General features: G+C 39.5%; 1 protein-coding gene across 2 annotated transcripts in view; it reads right to left on the reverse strand.

Moving 5' to 3' along the window:
- LOC131549832 (inactive N-acetylated-alpha-linked acidic dipeptidase-like protein 2) overlaps positions 1-22774 on the reverse strand; it is a 271029-nt gene that overhangs the window by 143313 nt on the left and 104942 nt on the right. The window lies entirely within an intron of this gene.

Here is a 22774-nt window from a genome sequence, read left to right on the forward strand (position 1 = left end):
CATATTTCAAAAGGCTTATAAATAATACAGAGTGAGTTTTTTTGAAAAAGTAAAAATGCACAGAGTTTCCTGTAAGGGGTAGGGTTAGGTGTAGGGTTGGTGTAGGGCAATAGAAAATACGGTTTGTACAGTATAAAAACCATTACGCCTATGGAATGTCCCCACTTTTCACAAAAACAAACGTGTGTGTGTGTGCATCTTTTGCAGAATTATTATTTGAATCATAAAATAGTGAAAACACAGGCAGAGTGCAAATAAACAAACAAACAAATAACAAATAAACCACCCGCAGACATAATTCATTCTAAGTGAATCCCTTTATATCAGCAGAGTTGACCTATTCATTCATCTGGAGTGTTTTGGTAAGCAGAGGGGAATAAACCGACAGATAAAACTCACAAAAACAACTTAACACAAGCACAAACAAGAGTACAATGGAGTCAAACAATAAAATGGAATGAGAAAAAGAGATTAGATGTTGAGTAAAATAAAGAGTCAGAGTCTGTATGTGACCAGTATAATGTACCAGACTCTTTTAAAGACTTGGTGCTCTCTTGGCAGTTGACAGTTAATAGTTTTATGCTGACCTTCTTCTATCTAATACCACCATTACACAGCTGCTGAACAGCAAATGCCTTTAAATTACATCTAACGCTCTGAACATGACAGCGAGGCCATGCTAAAAACACAACAAAGCCACTGCGAGAGTGTTCCTGACCGTGGCCTCTTCACCTGGCAGAGTCTCACACTACCTGGCCTTCTTAACAAACTCCTTTTGGCACAGCTATCCTTTTACAGTGAGATGACGCTGCCCTTTGACACAGATCTCACTGCTGCTCAAAGAACAGTCTGTACTGGCATCCAGACGAGCCAGTGTGCGAAAGGAAGAGGTGTTTCAGACCCTGATCCAGGGATTACTGGAGCTTCTGACCTTTAGCCAAGCTTTGGCTCGAAGCTTTACTCTCTCTGTCTCGTTCTCTGGCTTTCTCCCACTTTTTTGTGGGGCCACAAATACTAATTGAGAATGACAACAAATGCTTTTAGTTGTAATAATACTTTCCTGTTGAAATTATGTGGGAATTTAGATCTTCCAAAGCTAGTTTGACATAAAACGCATAGCATACGTTATGTTCAAAAAATTGAGGTTTGTAGGTTTTTTCAATGTTTTTGAGTCTTGTGTCGATCAAGGCTGAATTTATCTGACTAATAAATAAATATAATAAAATATTATTGAAATTTGTTTTCTATCTGAATACATTTTAAAATGTAATTTATTCCAGTAATAGCAAAGCTTCCTTCATTTCAGCATCATTACTTAGAAATCATTTTAATATGGTAATCTGGTGCTCAAAAATATATTTTTAATTATTTAAAACTGTTGTGCTTAATGTTTTTGCCAAGTAGAAAATTCAGTTAACTATTAAAATTAAGTAAAAGCATTATTTCTCCAAAAAAAAAAAAAAAAAGAAAAAAATCGACTTTTCTCGATTATCAAAAAAAGGTTGTTCCTTGCAGTCCCATTTTCTTCCTGTTTTGTCATTCACCACAGCTGAGAACATAAATTCATGTTTTTGCTTACAGTTTTTACTTACACTGTGAAACTCGTGGAAGCTTTTGAATCCAGTCAGCTGTGTCTCAGTATATCGGCTAGTAAAATTGGGTCTCTGATTCAGTATCCTTGAGTAACGCTTTATCCGTCTAACTGTAACATTTTGTGTCCGGCCATCCATAACACCAACAGTGGGTTATGGAAAAGTATAAACCACATCTTGAGACAGAATATTATATTTATCATACTATAGTTGGAAATACTAAGAGGTCATATAATTTCAGAGGACACAGTAAGAAAACAAACTTTAATATTTGGAACTGTATCTGCGGCCTGGACATCATAGATGATATTTTGAAGAACATATTACCTGTTTTTGTCCATAATAATAAAGTCAATAACGTCATTTTTTTCTCTCTCACATCACCATGAATCACTAAGGTTTGACAGTAGTTAACAGACAGTAGTTTGTGTGGATGCATTGATCAATGATTTGATTTGAAAGTCCATTTGAAAGACTTACATTTTTATATGTTCTTCATACAAAGTGTTATCGCTACCTTTATGTCTATTTTGGAGCTTGAAATTGTTGAGTTTCATGATACTGACATGAACAGAGGAAGAAAAAAAAATCAAAGCCATATAGGTTTGCAACACCATGAGGGTGAGAAAATAATATATGTATATATATATATATATATATATATATATACAGTATATATTGTGTGTAAAGTATTCCTATAATCTGTACAGAATCAGCAAAACTGTTCTTAAGCTAAAATTCTCTAAAACAGTGATCTTAACTATGCAATATCTGCCAATATTATGACAATTCACACTAAAAACATTTTCATTTTACTCTATCCAGGCAAACAGCTTAGATGTTAGTTCCTTATTTTAGAACAGATATCTGGCACGCCTTCAGCCACAGCAACCAACAACGCATACAAATCAATAAAACAACAGTCAAACTTACACGACTTTGGGCCTCTAATTACTATTATAAATCAATAGTTTGTAAGCATAAACTCTCTCCACAGTAGGTCCGCCCAGCCCTTCCTATGTCTCCATTCATCTTTATGAGAGCGGTGTAATTGGCTTAATTTTGGAGCAACTTTGCAGTAGTTTCAGGCAGTAATCACAGGGAACTGAACTGCATATACAAGGGGCTTGAAGGAGCAAAGAAGGACAAAATCAATGAAAAAAAATCCCATGCAAGCTTAGATCTTCATAGATAACATGCAAGTATTGCATCAGCGTATCTACAACAGCAGGTGTTCTACAACGTTTCAGTGGCTCTATATGTTACTACTTCTTTTAATAACAGTCATAAATAATAAAAAGGTTATCAGAAGTGTGCCATCGACAACTATAATAAACTTCATCACAATGAAATCCATGAAAATGCCACATGCACAGGATGTGTTACACCATCAAACCCTCCGAGAGCTGAAGCACTGATGAGAATCCAATGCACAGACTCGCAAACAATGTTATAAATCATTTTGCACATTCTTAATCACGTGTATTTCCTTGGGAATAAGCAGTGTGATCGATTGTGGAGTTAATGAGAAAAAAAGTTTGTGTTAATGTTATGATTATGTCTTAATTGCGCCAACAAAATGGTAGGAAACACTGAAAATTGACTGTGGTAAGAAGAGTCACGACTGGTGAATGTTGATGCCTCTATAGGCTCCACGCTGCATGTTAATGTGCAAGAGGAGGGTGTGTGTGTGTGTGTAAGTGTGTGTGCGCGTGGGTGATTGATGGTCTCAAAACCATAGCCCTGTGTGCGATGCCCTGGGGACCCAGCCATAAACACACAGCCTCGGCTCAGCAATGTATCTGAGCCTCTGACAACCTTCCTTCCCTCTTTCCCAGAACTCTTTCTAACCCTCCCTTTCTTTGCTACCATCTACCTTTTCTCTTTTTTTCCAAGCTTAAGTTTTCCAAGCTTAATTGTCCTCGCTTTCCCGCATTCTGCCACATTAGCACCAAGGGCCACATTATACCCTGGTGTGTGCACCAGAGAACGCATTATGGATCAATAAATGCAAAATGGGATTTGTGAGACTATTAGCACTTCAAAGGGGCAAACAGAGGAGCCGCGATGTGGTACAATGCAAACACAAAATGGTGGTGGAGATTAGACGGCCAGGTGAGGAACTTCCTGTTTGAGGGGTCGTCGTTATCGCTTACCGACACACGTCGGCGGTCTTTGTGATCAACGCAAGATCGTTTGACTGACTAAGAACTGACTGAGAGAAGAACTGTTTATTTTTTACTGAAGCAGACAGAGAGGGAAGGGAACGGTGCTCTTGAGATTCTGGAGGATGAAGAGGTCTTCAGTTTTCTCCCTGAACTCACGGCTGGTTTTCCCAAGGGCCTTAAAGTGTCAAAGTGACACTTCATTTAAACTCTGCAGTATGAGAGTGTGAGTCTGTGGTCATTCAGTCTCTGTAGATAAGGCTAAAGATTATTTAATGTGAGTACAGAAAACAGTGGGCTAGGACTGTAAAAAATGTAAATGAACAGTTTTTGTTAAAGTGAGATTTTGAAAATGTAATCTAGAATGTTAAAATACAGGAAATAGGCATAAGGAAGTAAATATCTGATTTCAGAAAAGATACAGATTCATAACTATTGCAGTTAGCAGGGTGCTACAAGGATGAATCACCCAAAGATTAAAATTCGGTCATCAATTACCCATGTCATTTCAAACACATATGACTTTCATCTTCAAAACATAACTGAAGATATTTTAATGAAACCTAAGAGGTTTGTCTCTCCATTGAAGGCCCATGCAGTCAAAACTTCAAAAAGTTCTTAAAGACATGCACCATAAAAGGAACCCATATGAATAGAGTGGCTTAATCCAGTCTTCTGAAGAGACAATCACTTTACAGTGTAGTATATGATGAACAGATTTAATATAGGATTTTAACAAATGAGCAACCATGTTTAAGCTTCCATGACCATGTTTATACTAGTCTCAGCCTCAGACGTCACGCCCACGGAACGTTATCTAAATGTCTGATGCATATGGCACACCTATCTGGAAACAATTCAGGAGTTTCAAAGTCGTCGTCGGATTGGTTAGATTATACAGGATTTCCGGGAGAAGTGTGTGTCGCGTTCTTTAATATTCTGCCTGGAAACAAAAGTGACGTGGCGCCAAACCCCCTCACGAAAGAAGAAAGCCATTGTGTTTACAACTGACGACGAGCGCTTGTCAGGATCAACTAAACGCTGAATTTTCAAAAGTATGTGAACAATTCGACAGAATATGAATATGTCAGAGAGTTTTACCAAAGACTATAGAATACCTAAGACATGTCACTTGTATAGTTTTGAATGGGGAAAAATGCAATGCTCAATATGGCTGCTCAGTCGCAGGAAGCCCCGCCTTCTGAATGAAAGAACCAATCACTAATCGGTAAAGTCAGTGCCTCACTGCAGCTGCCTTTAGAATTCCCGGTTGCTATAGAAACATTCAGCGCTCTGAGACGTGCGCTGAGGACTGCGCATGCGCACTGGCTGATCTAGCCTGAAAAATAAGCTTTTTATAATGCTATTTGACCAAAAGAAACAACATTTATGATACAGTTGTCGTCAGATTTCTTTGCTGATTTCAAATATGAAATTTAATCGTAAGCTTAGTGAACAGCTTTGGAGAATTTGATGTGTCCCCATTCAAAGAGATAGAAGCTTGACTTGGATGCCCGATAGGCGTTTCAAAGATGGCCGCCGAATGACATGACTTGTCTTAAAGAGACTTTGGTTTTACACACCGGTCTATTATTGTGGCGACATTTCCACGCCCCGAAACGTGATGCAGCACAAAACGAAACGAGATCGGTTGCTTTACCTGTCAGTCAAATGGCCTCTTGGCCGGGCCTTGGCCATTCAAAGCAGCCAAAGTTCCCTGACCTTCAATTGTCAGTCTGAAGGTCTGGCTATGCGAGACTATGTTTATACAGTATGTTGAATATTATCCAAAGGTTAAGCACATTCTGAAAAGCAAATATATTTATTTTGTGGTCCAAATCTATGTCATTTAAAGTATTATTTCACAGACGAAACTCAGAACAAGATATTCTTGAGCATATTCAGTTGCTGCTTGGGTTCGTCAAACAAAATTCTGAATGTCACCTCAAGAATTGATGCCACTAATCTGGCAAACTTTGGTAAATCCACTGATTATTTTTTAAATCAAAAGGGCTCATTGTTTCAACCTAGTATGTTGTAAGAATGACTTGACTAGTGCTCTCTGAGTGCCATAAAATTGTGTGGAACACAAACTTCTCATTTTTGGATACTGCTTGCCAGTATTGAGTGAAATATACATCCAATGATTAATGAACAACTGTGGGCGGTCTGTGGGCACGAGGAGACACTACATGAACCTTGGTAGCAGCAAATGCAAATATAGCATCTAGACCTAACCCTAGATCACAGCTCTGAAATAGATCAAACTTTGTAATGGTATCCTATTATGTTTATTGATATGTATTATTATTTCATTAAAAGCACAAACAATAGGCAATGCACTTTGCTCTATTAAAAATAACACTCTTTCTTAATAAATGCACATTTGATATAGCCAATGATTTGTTTGGTGTTTGTTTTCTTATGCTCAAACACCTCTATTAGTTCCAGATATTGTGTGCTAATCTCTTCATCATTTTAAGGGAACTCATTTGGCTGGGTTTGCGGCACACTACAATTGCTCAGAACCCTCTGGGAACCTGTTTCAGCATTGCAGAAGATTAATCAATGTCATCATCAGGGGGAAGCAATTAAAACCCAGGGCTAGGAAAGGTAACTGTGTAGCCCAGATGCAGATATATAGGGAATGAAAGAGAGAGAGTTCACTATGGTTAGTTATGGACACAACTGCTCGCTTTTTAAAACCAAGCAAGCTGCCTCTGTAAGCAGCATTTTAAGGCATAAAGGCAGGTTCCCAGCACAAAGGGTTAACCGAAAAGTTCCAATATAACTTGTTTAATCCAAAGTCAAAATTTTAAGCATCCCATGTATCCATGAAGGAGAAGACAATTCCAGAATGCAATGCAATAGACTCACTAAACAGAAAATAAATAAATAATCAATCAATCATCGTCACAATAAATCCATAAATTATTATTTCAATAAATATTTGTCTTTTTATAGCATTGTTATAGCATGGTTAGCTTAGCTAGCAACAAACTATTAAAATCAGTGTTATTTCAGTATTTATATTATCATAGTATTTATTGTTGTTTTGAATTAGCATTATATATGTATATATAAGTGACAAATGGATCGCAGCTCACAGAGAAGTCACTTTTAATCCAAGCACCTTTCTGTTTGTCAATGCAGCAAATTCACTTGACAAAAAGGGTGAAATCTGTGAACATTTTTTTTTTACCATAAAAACTCCCAAAAATGCAGAGTCCCGTTGAAATAACTGGATTTTGCCCATTAAATTTTGCAGAGAAATGGTAAATATATATATATATATATATTTACATATTTTGCAGAGCGATTTTTAAACATTTAAAAATGGCACTTTTAGTTTTAAAATCAACTGTGAACTGAGTTCTCCATGCAGTTTTATATTTGTTCCTCCCTTTGACATTCCAAATCAATCACTTGTAAGGTTCCATGACAGTCAAGATGTTTCCTTAGAAGGCAGTTGCCTATATATGCAGCGTGCAAGGTTTTCAGAATAGAGCAAATTCTTTCCCTGCTTTTTTAAAAACGAATCTCTAAGGATTCTTTGTCAGCATCAATGATGACCAAAACCACAATAACAACACCATGTGAGAGAGCTGTAGGAAAGACTTTGCACGCTTATTATAACCTAGCCTAGCCAATGAAATAGCACCTATGCTAATGAGGTCAGTTCTGGAGTGCTAGACCACATCTACAATCCTTGCCTCTCCACGCTCTATCATCTTCAGCCTCTTTCGCATTCATAGACGTAAACATTCCCGCACAAGCCCTGCTCTTACTCTCTCCATCATAAATATGTTTTTCCCATTGAAATAAAGGTCAGGTGGTCTCAAGAAGACATACTCATTCCTATGTTTTAAAGGGAGAGGAAGCAACTGGATAACACAAGAGGGAACACCGTGTTCTCTTGTGTGCACGTCACTGTAGAATCAGAAAACATGTGGAAGGTTCTGTCCAACAACACAACAAGGGTTGCGAAATGTCTCCCCGGTGATGTAACAAAAGCCATTGGTGCGCAAGTCTTGTTGAAATGGCATTGAGAGGTACAGTCTCGACCTCATTATGCCTTTTGGATGTGATCACTCACGGCCTGATTCATACAAGGCTGGATGAAAGCATGCTTCTTTGGGCTAATTATAACAAGGAGAACACTTCATAGTCCAGAAGCGTACCGAAAGTGTGACTTTGATTAAAGGACTTTGAGTAAATCTGGGCTGCTCAGGGAACAAGTACCAGCTTGTCTGTAGTTTTAAATAATCAAATTAACTTTCAAAGCTATTCTACAAAACACAGTTTAAAGTAGCATTCTGTGTGCATTCTATCTCACTAACACCGTGTCCTAACTACACTCGATGCAACGCTGCTACACACGATAAAAGGTAGGCATATCTTTTCCATGTTAATTGCCACATCGCAGCTGGAACAACAAAATACAAACTAATGACAGTGATAATCTCAGGTACAGATTATGTGCTTTATTCAAAGTTAAATGTGAGTTTTAATGTCATATTGCGTGGCATTTATAACCACACTGAAAACAACCTCAGATCTTGAAAATAAATAAAAGCAAAGATGTACGTTAAAACTCACGCGTATTCAATTTAGACTCACCAACAAGCGTATTCCCTAACAAAGATGGTATCAGTCACTCAGTTTGTACATTTAGTACTGTTAAAAAGGCTTAATATTTATGAATTAGATCATAAACTTATCCATTTTGCTGTGAGTGCAGAGTGCTTCCAGAGAGAGCCCACCCACGCACGCTTCTGATTGGCTGTGGTATTTGATTGATTCTGTCACTCCGCGGTGTCACGTTGAGTTTAATGTGGACCATAGATATGTAGATGCCTCATTAGCGACTGTTTCTATCATAGACATGTATAGACGCCCCACTCGACTGCTCCAAGCATGTAGCTCCGGCATCTTGGAATGGTCAACTTTCACGTCATTCACCATACTGTAGGTTCGCACAGAGCCGTTGAGCCGTTCTTTGCCATAGACATATATGGCGCTTTTCCACTGCATGGTACGGCACGGTACAGTTCACTTTTGTTTTTTTTCCCACTGGGTACAGTATGGTACCTGGTAATTTTTTTCAGTACCATCTCAGTTGAGGTTCTGAGCGAACCTCGTACCATTACCAAAATGTGACGTGTAAACTCTGCTGCTCACTGATTGGCCGGTGAAAAATCGTCACTGCAAACTTGTGACACGAGACACAATAGACCCGCTAGATTTAATTCAGCACAGCCAGTGAAGGATCGAACGCAACTGTTTTGAATGAGCGCACCTTTTTTAACAACCAAAAAATGGCTGTTTTGTTGTCTGTTGAGGAAGTATAGATGTTCCTCTCGTTGATCGTCAAGGAACGGATCCAGCGAGAGCTTGATGGAGCGACGCGGAATTAAAACGTTTTTTCAGGAGTCACGGCAGTAGAAGTGGCGCAACTATAACCACATGTAAATAATCCTGCCCACTCTAAAGCGGTACTAAACTGCAGTTGAAATGCAAACTGAGCCGTGCCGAGCCGAGTCGTACCACGCAGTAGAAAAGCACCATTATAGACGTCCTATTGAACTGCTCCAGGCACGTAGATGCAGCTGCCATCTTGGAACGGTCAACTTGACGTCATTCACCATACTGTAGGTTCACACAGAGCCGTTAGGTTCGCAGACCATCGACTGTGCAGGATTGTGGCATCTTTCGAATATTCAGTGATTACTATGGTGAATGACGTCAAGTTGACCATTACAATATGGCGGATGGCTTACATATAACGGCCCATAGAAATAGTCGCTAATGAGGCCGCCATATTGTAATGGTCAACTTGATGTCATTCACCATAGTAATCACTGAATATTCAAAAGATCTGTGCAGTCTGGATTTATGAGGGACCGACATATAATGAATAATATTAGATTTGCTTTAGACTTATTGAATTATAGTGATTTGCTGGAACATCCTGTATTTTTATAAAGCTTTTGATTCAGTTGAACATAAATTTATATTTAAATCAGTGGGAAAAAATTGTTTTTGGTGAATATTACACTTTTACCACACCACACTTTTTTTGCAAGATGCTAACCAAGTTCCTTTAGCACTAAAGTATATCCAGGCCTGTACTTTAACCTCTCAAAGTGTGAACTGATATCCATCAAAGAATGTAATTTGTCAGAAATTTGTAATATTCAAATCAAAGATCAAGTATCTTATTTAGGCGTTATTATAACAAAAAAATTCATTAGAAAGATGCCCGTTAATTGAGAGTACTCATAAAAAATTGAATATGTGGCTCCAGCGTGATCTCTCACTGAAGGGAAGAGTCGTATTAGCCAAAGCTGAAGGTTTGTCAAGGTTAACTTATGCCGCTCTCTCTTTGAATGTTCACACTGCCATTAAAATAAAAAAAATAAATAAATAAATAAAAAAAAGATACAATGCTTCTCAAATTTGTTTGGAAGAATAAAACTCATTTTATTAGAAAATCTGTACTTATGAACACCATTGAGAAAGGGGTTTAAACTTTATTGATTTGGTTTAAATTTCTTATTAATCTGTAACTATAACATCATGAAAATCCCTGTCAAATTATCTCTTTTTCATAGGCAAATGTTATTAGATTGGTCCCTCATTTTTAAACACATTTTCACACCTCACTCGTATCTAATCTGGAATAATAAGAATCTACTGTATAAACACAAATCTCTTTTTCTATTTTTTAAAAATTGTTTTAAAAATGGTATTATTTTTGTCTCAACTTTTCAATCAAAATGGTTCAATCTGTAATTACTCTGAGTTTTTAGTTAAGCATGGAATTCCTGTTAGTCCAAAAGAGTTTGCAATTGTTGCTGATGCAGTGCCATGGAGTTCTCATGCTTTTTAGAGGTCTTTATTTTCCAGTCTCCTGTCACTTAGTGGATCTTTGTCAAACATTTGTTGTAAAACAGTGCCTTTAGTCAACTAAATAATAATAATACAAATAAAAAACAATAAGAAAATTAGAGTTTTGTTTCAGATGGAGTCTATTTCCGTGCCTTATGTAATCTCTTATTGGAATGGTTTTGTTACTGATATTCCCTGGAAGAAAGTTTGGTCATTACCTCACAAATATTTAATTACTAACAAAATGAAATCATATTTAAGTTGATTCATAGAATTGACCCAGATAAGTGCTCTCTTAAAAGACTTAAGAATGATATTAATACCAACTGTTCTTTCTGTTTAGAAAACCCTGACACTTCTTTACATTTATTCTGGAATTGCTTTTACACAACGTCATTTTGGTGTGACATTCTTGAATTTATCAAATGTTATGTGAATCCTAATTTTGAGTTTACTTATAGAAATGTAATTTTTGGCTTTCATGAATGTGAAAAAAAGGTGATTCTTATTTCATAAACCTTATTTTCTTGTTAGCTAAATATCATATTCATAAATGTAAATTTTCTAAATGCAAACCTCTTCTTCTAAGATTCAAACTTGAACTGAAAATGTACTTTGAATTGATTGAGTTCTCTACGAACTTAAAAGCAATAAGAATATGCACTTTCCCTGGACGGAAAGACTGAATGACCCTGGACTGTTGTTGTATTGTTATGATTTGACAATGATGACAATTGTTATTATTTTTTCAAGCATTCAATAAAAAAAAAAAATAAATAAAAAATCGAAAGATCTGTTTGAACATACAGTATGGTGAATGATGTCAAGTTGACTGTTCCAAGATGGCGGACGCATCTACGTGTTTGAAGCAGTCGAATGGGGTGTCTATACATGTCTATGGTGTGGACACCCAAATTGCTTGTTGCTGGAATCTTGTCACGAAACGTGTAGTTAGGACATGGTGTAGAGTGAAAAAATAAATCTAAAATGGCAGACGAGAAAAAAAATAAATAAAAATTGTTAAGAATAGTTCAACAGTTTGGTTGAACCCATTCATTTTCTCCATAAACAAATTGATTTTGAATAAGGATAAAACTAGTGGGTAAAATTCTTCCAGGGTAGGCGGGAACCACTGAAATTATGCTTTTTGAACTATACTTAAAACAAGAATAACACCTCTTAGTTTAGAAACCAAAAAGTGAGACTTTGAATAATGACTAAGTAATTCTGTAGTGCTGAGTTTTGAATAATCAAACGAAACTTTCAATGCCATTAGTTTTTCAAAGAGGGCACTGAATTTATTTATATCCATTATTTAAATCTAAATCATACACCATATCACTAACAAACAGGTTTTCAAATGTGCTTATACTCTCCATCTCACTCAAATGAGCAATGCTGCCCTTTATTTGACAAGATAAGGCAGAAAATACTTCCTGCCTTGATGGCCTAGATAGATATTTTTGTGTGTGGCAATCGCTATCAATCTCCACAGCCCTTAAGCCATGCACACTTCAAACGAGAGCGCTACATGGGGTTTGTCATTGTAGGAGCGCAGAGGATATTTAGGCCCTGGGGTGAAGGTTGCCTCTCTAGAAGTAAGAGAACAACCAAGATGCTCATTCGCTTCAGGCACCTCAACAACATTTTCTGCGGATCCAAAGATCCCAACCTTCCTTGCACATACATGATGTGGGCGAGGAAATTTTTTTTTTACATCCCTGTCTGAGTCTTTGCACTTAAGGAGACATTTTTAAGAAATCTGGGGCCGGATTCACAAAACATTCTTAAGAAGAAATTTCTTCTTAACTGACATTTTCTTCTTATGTTTTAACTTAAGAAAAAAGTTATGAACATTTTGTATTCCCAAAAATTCTTCTTAAGAATATTCTTTTTTTCTTTTCTTTTTTTTTTTTTCATAAGATTGTTCTTAAGACAAAACTTAAGAAGAATTCAAATTCTTGAAAAGAATATTCCTAAAAATAATTGTAAATAACTTAAATTTAGGTCAGCCCCAGACTGGTCTTAAATCTCAAACAGTAAGAATTATTTAATAGATTTATTGGGTTATTTAAAATGAATTGTTATTTTTAAGCATTACAACAACATTAGCTACATATAATACAAAATAGTATGAATATTAATAGGGATGTGCGCGAATTTTCTGAAGTGACAGCGATGACTGATAATGTAAACAATGATCTGTCATGATTAGACTATGTGTGATGACCTACTTTTTGCTAACTTCAAAACTCAGTAACTTAGCAACTCTACAAAAACGAGTCAGATTTAAGCTTATAAATACGACATAATCTTTGGCAGTATGCAGCGCATATGAATGCGCCGATACACAGGACGCGTTTGCTGCAGCAGCGCGTACACATACCGGAAGTGTTCACTCGGATGAGAGAGCAAAAAAAAAGAAGTCCAGTCCCTATTTATTGTTTTGCATGGAAAAGAGCAAACAGCACATTTTTCAAAATATCTCCTTTTGAGGTCCACAGAAGAAAGTCAGCCATAAAGGTTTGGAACAATATGAGGGTAAATTATGATACAAATCTACATATTTTTAAGTGAATTATTTATTTAATTCCCACAAGAAAACATTCCTGCTCTTGCTTAAATGACACATTTGTTTCAATTGGCTTGAGAGTTTTGTCCATGAGAAAAAGGCAAAAAGAACCTCTCATATACAAGACTGCATCTTCTCAAGACGATGCCTACATTCTTCCTCACATCTCTCAGGTACTGAACACAATCAAACTCAGTCCTGCTGTAGCTCATAGCAGTGGCTCTAGGGACATATATCTCTCTCCAAATCTCCATTTCAACACAGCATACTTAAAAAAAACATGCTCCAAAATCTATATAATTTTTTTTTTTTTAAACTCTTTCCCTTCACAATAACCAGTACTGATGACAACCCCAACCCCTGAAAACATGAATTACACATGTATCACTTAAAAGCATATGCCTGGTTAGCACACATCTACAATTTAAAAAAGGACACCTGCAGTGGAAAAATATCCTCCAGACCCTGGCAGGATTCACCATAGTGCCCTCTAGTGAGTTTACCACATAATACAGCTCGAATTTAAGATAATTTATTTCTATATAGGGCACAAGAGACACTGCATATAAGCAACACCAGCTTAAACAACACCTTTTACGAGAACATGTATATTTAAATGCAACACCTCTAGGTGCTACCACATGTTCAGTCAGATTTCTGTGCTGACTAAATCCGTGTATGATAAATAACCATTAATTAGATCCTTAGAATGTGACCTTGAGAACAGCTTATACAATCCTTTAACATGTAGCGTTCCTGCGAAGAAAAATTAAACTATCTACTCCATATCTACTATCTACTCCATCTTTTTAAGATCTAATTGGCAGAACTTTAATAAAAATGATTAATGCACCCTGCCATGATACTGTTGTATGGTAAATAAACAACATACAAATCTTCCATCAATATATTTAGTGTAGAAAGTTCAAATGTGCAAATGGTCTGTACTTTCCCCTTTTTGAAGTAATAAGGAAAACAAGAAATATAAAACAATTTCCACGGAAAATAACAGAAATCAAATCATCTTGTCGTAGTAAATATTTCATGAACATACTAGGAAATAGAGCACTTTTTCTCACCCCACATGCAGTGCACTTCAACTAGAATAGCTAAATAAAGGGACAATTAACATCTGTGAATTAGAAATGAAGAAAAAAGTGAAAATAACTTTAATTTGTTAATACCAGCGGACTGTTGTCATGTGGATGTACTAAATGCATGTTGGCCTGGAGCATGTTGGCTGGGTGCAGTGGCTCGGCAACTGTTAATATGACAAGCCAGAGACTCGGCTGACATAGAGGAGCAATGAAAAATGGATATACAATCTGTTTGTCGTTGGCAGAGTTCCACTGGTCCCTTGTTTCCCTCATCTCCATAAGGACACCTACGTCCTGCACTATGGCATGATGGGAACTTGGTTTGATAATAATAATAATAATAATAATAATAAAAGAAGAAAAAGAAGGAGCGGATACAGTGGAAGTTCAGCAACATTGTGTATACCTTATTAAGATGATACCACCAGAATCATGTAGTTGACTCACTGGGGACAAGGGAGAGATGATTCTATTAGGATAACCTTTGACATGTGTTTCCCCCAGCCAGCTGGAAACCCAGAGAGGGTAATCAGCGAAGAACTGTGGATCCGATGTGTCCATTTCCTGAAGCAAGCATCTCTCAATCACCCAGTGAGGATTTAATGGGATGCCACGAGTTGGGTTGTAAACTTTCTTGCCAACAAGGAAAGTAATGGACACTGATTCATAAGGGAAACGTCACTATAGTGACCTTTATCTTGGACCACCAAAACATTGTTCCTGTGACATCCTCAAAATAGAGGATTCTGGCAAAGTATCAGCAATCTTATCAAATATTATCATGTGTTTGAAAAAAGGGTTAGTTTCAAAAATTAAAGGTAACACTTTAGAATAGGGAACAATTCCAACTATTAACTAGCTGCTTATTAGCATGCCTATTATAGCATATTGGCTGTTTATTATTGCTTATATATTCTGCATGAACATATTCTACACCCCTAACCAATACCTAAACTTAACAACTACCTTATTAACCATTAATAAGCAGCAAATTCAGAGTTTCAATTGAGTTGGATAAACTTTTTATCCCATAAGACAAAATGCGCAAAAACTACGATGGAAACGCATTCCCCGAATAAATTCCACCATGCCAAAACCAAACTCAAAGGTTGCAAGTTCGAGTCTCAGATCTGGCAGGAATTGTAGGTGGGGGGAGTGAATGTACAGCGCTCTCTTCCACCATCAATACAGCGACTGAGGTGCCCTTGAGCAAGGCACCGAACCCCCAACTGTTCCCCGGCACCCCAGCATAAATGGCTGCCCACTGCTCCGGGTGTGTGTTCACGGTGTGTGTGTGTTCAATGCTGTGTGTGTGCACTTAGGATGGGTTAAAAGCAGAGCACAAATTCTGAGTATGGGTAACCATACTTGGCCACATGTCAAAAAACAAACAAAAGTTAGCCATTGCATAAGGCAACTGAGCACACTGTACATAAAAATAAATAAATACAATAAAATGCTAAGCAGTCACATTGTAGCCTCCAGCTAATTGTATAAAACAGATGGTCAATGTTTAACTGCTAAAATGGCTTTAAGATGCATTTACAAATCTCGTTATTATTATTGTATTATTATGTCTTATTGCTTATCATTTCTCTTAAGTCTATTTTTACTGAATTGCATGAACTGATGTGCTCGTGTGGCAATGGTAAATTAAATGCATGTTTAGGTCATCAGTTATTTATTAATGTTGACATTTCACATGTTTCATTTTAACCTGAAATTGGCAAATTTGTAGACAAGCTGTTGATGCTGCATAGTGTACTAAATTGCTCTTTTTAAATGCGATTGCTTATTAAAAAGAAAAAGGCCAGTTTTTAATTGAATGGCAATCAGTAGCATAGTAGCTATAACCTTTATATATATACATTTTAAAATCCATTTTTAGCTGGTAGGTCAACCTAGTTTATGGAATTCGGTGGCTCATCAAACAGCTAGTTACCAGTTTGAGCCAGATAGTTTAATTTATATCCATTTCTATAGTGCTCTGTGTTTATTATTGCCTGTTCTGCTGATTCGGTGTGAAAACATAAGCTGCAGATTTTACATCAGTGTCTCTCCTCCCAGGTATAAAGTCATTCGCGGAGGCCGATTACACACACACACCACAAATATATACACACGTACATGCCTTCATTTCTGTCAGGTCAAACCATACATAGCCTCTGTTCTCTAACACTGTTACAATTTGACAAGACAGACAGGCATCAGACAAAAGGTCAGAGCCGTGGGCCAGCAGACAGCTGAGTGGAAGTGATGTGTCCGGCAGGTGGCTTTGAAAGAAACTCCCCCACAGAATATCTTAAACAGCCTAAGACCAACTGCTCACAATGGTCCACAAACAGACTGGTCAACAACACTCAAGCAGGCTCCCTGCAGGTCCCAAACTTTAAAGAGGAGCTTGAGAATACCTGGAGAAACTTATCCATTAGCATTTCTGGTCCTCTTAAAGGCAGTTGCTCAGCTGGTGTGTGACCCCTCAGAACTACGCAACCTGCCTGCTGCCGTCTTTCAACATGCACTCTCAGAAATAAAGGTACAAAAGCTGTCACTGGGGCAGAACCTTTTCAAAAGGTACATGTTTGTACCAAAAGTGTCCATTTTGGTACCTTAAAGGTACATATTAGTACTTAAAGTGTACATATCTGAACCTAATAGGTACAAAAGTGTACCTTTTGAAAAGGTACTGCACCAGTGACAGCTTTTGTACCTTTATTTCTGAGAGTGTGAGCGCTGAAGAAATGTGAATATTGCTTGCCACCACGGTGCTAGGATGCTGTGACCGTTGGGGTTTAGTTAGATTATTAGTTACGGTATTGTGTGAGGGACTAAGCTATTTGGCATCATGTTTTAAAATAACACATTTACAAATAATCTTGGAAATAATCTTAAAAATAATCGAGTGCATATACAGTAATATATGTACTTCAAGCTTGAAGTGCAGACAATTAAATATTGGTTAAATCCAGCCTGATTATTTAAAACATTTAAGCAGTTAAATATTACATTGAGACATCAATAAGGCAAGACCACAACCAAATCAATAGACGGTCAATAGATCATATGTTTGATCCACTGGGGAAATGGCATCTGGGAGTCAACCAGCTCTTATTATGCATATCTGATTCAAACAAACTCTAAAGCATAACCAGGCAGAATGTCTGTCTAGTGCTCAGCTATCGTCTGTCATTACATACGATGGCAAATGCTACACTCTTCTACCAAGATTTATACCCTAACTCACATTACACAGACACACACATTCAAATCCACCCCACCCACCCACACACACACATAGACAAACACCTGCGTAAACAGATGTTTCACAGCAAGAGAACTGGTGCAATTTCAAAAAGTTATTTTCGAAAATTTCCACTCACAAACATCAACATTTAGTCAAGGACAATTGAATCGCTCTCACTAAACAAACTGCAATTACCACAAAAGTATGTAATCACAGTAGGATAAAAAAAAAAAAAAAAAGATATTTCAGTGAATTAATTTCCATTGTGCTTTGAGGTTTTTACAGAGCCTGAGGGTCAAGGCTGAAAGCTGAAATTGGTTTAATTCACACAAATAACTAAACATTTATTGAGAAATGTCAATGATTCATATTAGAAACATTCCAAACGTCCACTTCTGCCACAACCATTTGAAATTGTAGGGAAACATGTTGCGTCAAACTGACATTAATTTGCTATGAAGGTCATAAAAGGGGAAGAGATAACTTCATGATGTTGAAAACATTACACTGTTATCTGGATGCTGTATCCTGTGCACTTCTCTTTATCTGAGATCTGTGGCCACGGCTAAATAAAGAGGTAAGTATACTGATGACATTGCCCCGGGCTGATCTGGGGAGGCTCTCCTTATCAGAACACTGCATATCTGATCGCCGTTTCTGGCTGCTGGAAAACCACAAAAAACAAAAAAAAACAATTTGAGATATTATGTTTCTTAGATATTCTCGTGGGTACAACAGAAAATAAATTTATGTAGTGTAAAACTGGGTTTGGATCCTCTATATGTTAGTTTAAGGATAAATTATATCTTAGATTCAAACCTTGAAGTTGTTATTACCATGCCTTATTGTTTAAAACCATATTTGTAATGCCACAGACCCCAAATATAATAATTCCTCATGTGCAGCATATATACAGTATATATACACATATATAGTATATACACACAAAATTTGACATTATTGCTGTTTCACATATTTGTGATTATGTTATAGGTTTTAATAAGCCTTTAGACATGATTGAAACAGTAATATTGTCAAATTTGGTACATTTTAACTGTAGAGGGTAATTTATTCAAACACTTCAAATTCACAGGAGAGAGCAGGTTAGTACTTGAGACAATGAATCCTTGGAGGTATTATTAAAGAGAGTGATACTTGGGGTTTGCTTTGCAGGAGATGGAGGAGTATCAGCACCGGAGATCCAGGACTTGGAGAACCAGGAGACGGGGAAGGACACAGGAGGTAAGTAAAGGAGTCAATGACTTTCAGAAGATCGCAATGTACAGGTAGGAGTCCTATATGAATTAACGAGACTGGACACTGAAGTGAGGTGCTGAGGGTGCCTAAGTAGTGTGTGTGGTGAATGAGTAAATGGTTTGCAGGTGTGTGCTCAGTAATCAGGTGATGAGGTGCGCTGGTATTGGCTGGGATGTGATTCCAGTTGTTCTGTGTCAGTACCCCCCTTCACGGCCCGCTCCTGAGGGCCGAGGACCCCGACGTCGTGGTGGTCGGCCTCATCCTCGGGGTGCGGGGCATCCAGGATGTGAAGCATGGAAGGTATCTAATAAGCTGGGATCAAGGATATCATTTCTGGGTACCCAGGAACGTTCTTCAGGGCCATATCCCTCCCAGTCCACCAAGTATTCTAGGATACCACCACGGCGTCAGGAGTCCAAGATGTCCTAGACCTTGTAGGCCATTCCGTCTTCCAGGATCAGTGGAAGGGGGGGTTCCTCAGCCTGAACTGGAACTGTGGAGACAGGGATGGAAGGATAGTGAGGTTTGAGGAGTGACACATGAAAGGTGGGGTGAATTCTGTAGCGAGGAGGTAGTTCCAGTTGGTAAGTGACCGGATTCATCTGCTTCGTGATGGTAAAGGGACCAATGTATCTGGGACTAAGTTTTTTACAGGGCGTGCCCATCCGGATATCCCTTGTTGACAGCCAAACCTTTTGACCTGGTTGGTAGGGAGGAGCGGTGGATCTTGTACGGTCAGCTGTCAACTTGCGTTGCCGCAACGCTCTCTGTAGCTGATGGCGGGCTGCGTCCCAGACCATCTCGCTCTCCCGGAACCAATGATCGACTGATGGTACGCCGGATGGTTTGCCAGACCATGGGAAGAGAGGGGGCTGGTAGCCGATTACGCACTGAAAAGGGGTGAGTCCAGTAGATGGTTGATGAAGGGAATTTTGGGCGTACTCGGCCCAACCCAGGAACTGGTTCCAGGAGTTCTGGTGGCCATGACAGAAGGTTCTCAAGAAGCGACCAATTTCCTGGATCTTTCTCTTCGTCTGCTCATTTGACTGTGGGTGGTATCCTGAGGAGAGACTGACTGACACACCTAGGAGGAAGAAGAATGCTTTCCACACTCGGGAGATAAACTGAGGTCCTCGGTCAGAAACAATGTCCTCTGGGATACCGTAATGTTTGAATACCTGGTTGAATAGGAGTTCTGCTGTCTCCACAGCTGTAGGAAGCCCTTTGAGGGGAAGGAGATGACAGGATTTCGAGAATCGGTCCACAATCACCAGTATGCATGTACAGTATTGTTGTCAGAGGGTGGAAGATCGGTGATGAAGTCCACTCCTAGGTGTGACCAGGGGCGATTAGGAATGGGCAGCGGGAAGAGCTTGCCAGATGGTGGATGGCGTGGGCTCTTGGAAATGGCGCAATCTGTACATCCCTGGACGAACCTTTGTACGTCTTGGGCCATGTTGGGCCACCAGAAGTGATCTTTTAATAGCGAGAGGGTTGCATTGGGTGGCCAGTGCCCAATGATGTGTGGACTGAATAAATGAGGGGAGTACGTTGTGTTCTGGTGACGTACTGCAGTCCTGGGGGACAGCCCGGCGGATTGTTGTTGGAGACATTGGAGGAGGGTACGGAATCAGGTGACCATTGGATGGGACTTACAATCATCGTCTGAGGTAGGATCGTTTCTGGTTGATCATTGTTTTCCTCTGGAGCGTGGAGACGAGATAGGGCATCTGCTTTGACATTCTTTGAACCTGGACGGTATGTGATGGAGAAGTGGAAGCGGGTGAAAAACAGAGCCCACCTGGCTTGGCGTGGTTTAAGTCTCTTTGCTTCTAGAAGGTACTCCAAGTTCTTATGGTCGGTAAGAACTGTAAAGGGGTGTTGGGCACCCTCCAACCAGTCTCTCCACTCCTCCAGGGCGAGTTTTATGGCCAAAAGTTCTCGATTACCTATATCATAATTCTGTTCCGCCGGGCTGAGTTCACGGGAGAAGAAGGCAGATGGATGGAGTCGGGCTGGTGTCCCCTGCTGCTGAGATAATATGGCTCCGACGCCAATGGTAGAGGCGTCAACTTCCACAATGAAAGGTTTGGTGGTGTCAGGATGGACGAGGATTGGAGCACTGATGAAGGCATTCTTGAGTTTTTGGAATGCTTCTGTGGCCGACGGTGACCAGGATAATGATTTGGGTTTGTTTTTCAAGAGGTTAGTGAGGGGGCTGGTTATGGTGCGGTACCCACGGATTAATCTTCTGTAGAAATTGGCAAACCCTAAGAAGCGTTGGAGTTCCTTAATAGTGGTAGGGATGGGCTATTCCTTTATGGCGGTGACCTTCCCCTTGTCCATTTGGATGCCATTCTGGTCGATGTTATAACCAAGCAACTGCACTGAGGTCTGGTGGAAAGAGCATTTCTCAGCTTTGAGGAAGAGGTGGTATTCCCTCAGGCGTTTCAGGACCTCCGCAACATGGTGGTGGTGTTCGGCCATTCTCCGGGAGTACACGAGGATGTCATCTATGTAGACCAACACAAACTTGTCAAGAAACTCCCGGAGAACCTCGTGCATAAAATCTTGGAATACGGAGGGGGCGTTGACTAATCCATACGGCATCACGCAGTATTCATAGTGGCCAGTAGGTGTCACAAAGGCAGTCTTCCACTCGTCCCCCTCACGTATTCGGATGAGGTTGTAAGCGCTGCGGAGGTCCAACTTGGTGAAGACTTTGGCTCCGCGGAGATGTTCCAATGCCGCTGGGACGAGGGGAACAGGATAGCGGAACTTGATTGTGATCTTGTTTAATGCCCGGTAATCAATACAAGGCCTCAGGCCACCGTCTTTCTTGGTCACGAAGAAAAAAACTCAAAGCAGCAGGGGACATAGGAGGGCAGATGTAGCCTTGTTGGAGAGCCTCTTCGATATACTCCTCCATGGCCTTCTGCTCAGGGATTAAGAGTGGTTATATCTTTCCGCAGGGCACTGACTCACCCGGAAGCAGATCAATGGCGCAGTCCCATGGCCGGTGTGGAGGTAGTTTGGAGGCTCTTTTCAGGCAGAACACGTCACTGAAGGGGGCGTAACAGGAGGGAATATCGATGGACTGTTTTTCGATGGGACTTTCTATAGAGGTGGTGCACAATGGTAGGTGTTTGGGAATCTTGCTTGGAGGATGAAGTCTGTATGGAAAACAGTCTGGGAAACAACTCTCGCCCCACTTCAGGACTTCGCCAGAGCTCCATGAAAGGATGGGATTGTGCTGAACTAACCACGGGCGCCCTAGGATGATATCTGCTGTAGAGTCCTCCAGAACCAATAGATGGATGGTTTCCTCATGCAGATGACCCACCTGAAGTTTGAGAGGTCCCACACATAGCCAGACGTTCTTACGGGTGAGCGGTTTTCCAGTGATGGAGGTTACTTGGTATGAGGTTTTGGAAACCGTAGTTTTGAGGTTGAATTGGCGAGTAAGGGTGCTGGAGATAAAATTCCCTGATGAGCCGGAGTCGAGAAGGACAATGACTGGAAGAGATACATCACAGGTAGTGATTAACGCGTTGGTGGTGAGTGGTTTATTATTGGTGGGAGAAGGATGGATGGAACTAACCGAAACTCGCGAAGGACAGACAGGGCAGGTGGAGATCATATGTCCCGGGGCACCACAGTAGAGACATAGGCCTAGGTTTAATCATCTCTGTCTCTCACCGAGTGAGAGTCTGGTAGTTTCAATTTGCATGGGTTCTGGGAAAGGTTCTGGAGGACTAACATTCTCTGGTCGGCGGAGGAGAGGATTGAAATTTCTGAAACCTGGTTGATCCTCCAAACAGGAATGGAGACTGTTGGCCTCTCGGGTGAAAAGTTGAATGAATTGTTCTAGCCCAATGCTGTCGTCAAAAGCCGCGAGATGCAATCGCAGATTAGGTTCTAAACCTTGTCGGAAAGTCGTCAGGAGGAAGCGTTCG

This window comes from Onychostoma macrolepis, chromosome 11 (assembly GCF_012432095.1).
Source record: "Onychostoma macrolepis isolate SWU-2019 chromosome 11, ASM1243209v1, whole genome shotgun sequence".
NCBI classification, from domain to species: Eukaryota; Metazoa; Chordata; class Actinopteri; order Cypriniformes; family Cyprinidae; genus Onychostoma; species Onychostoma macrolepis.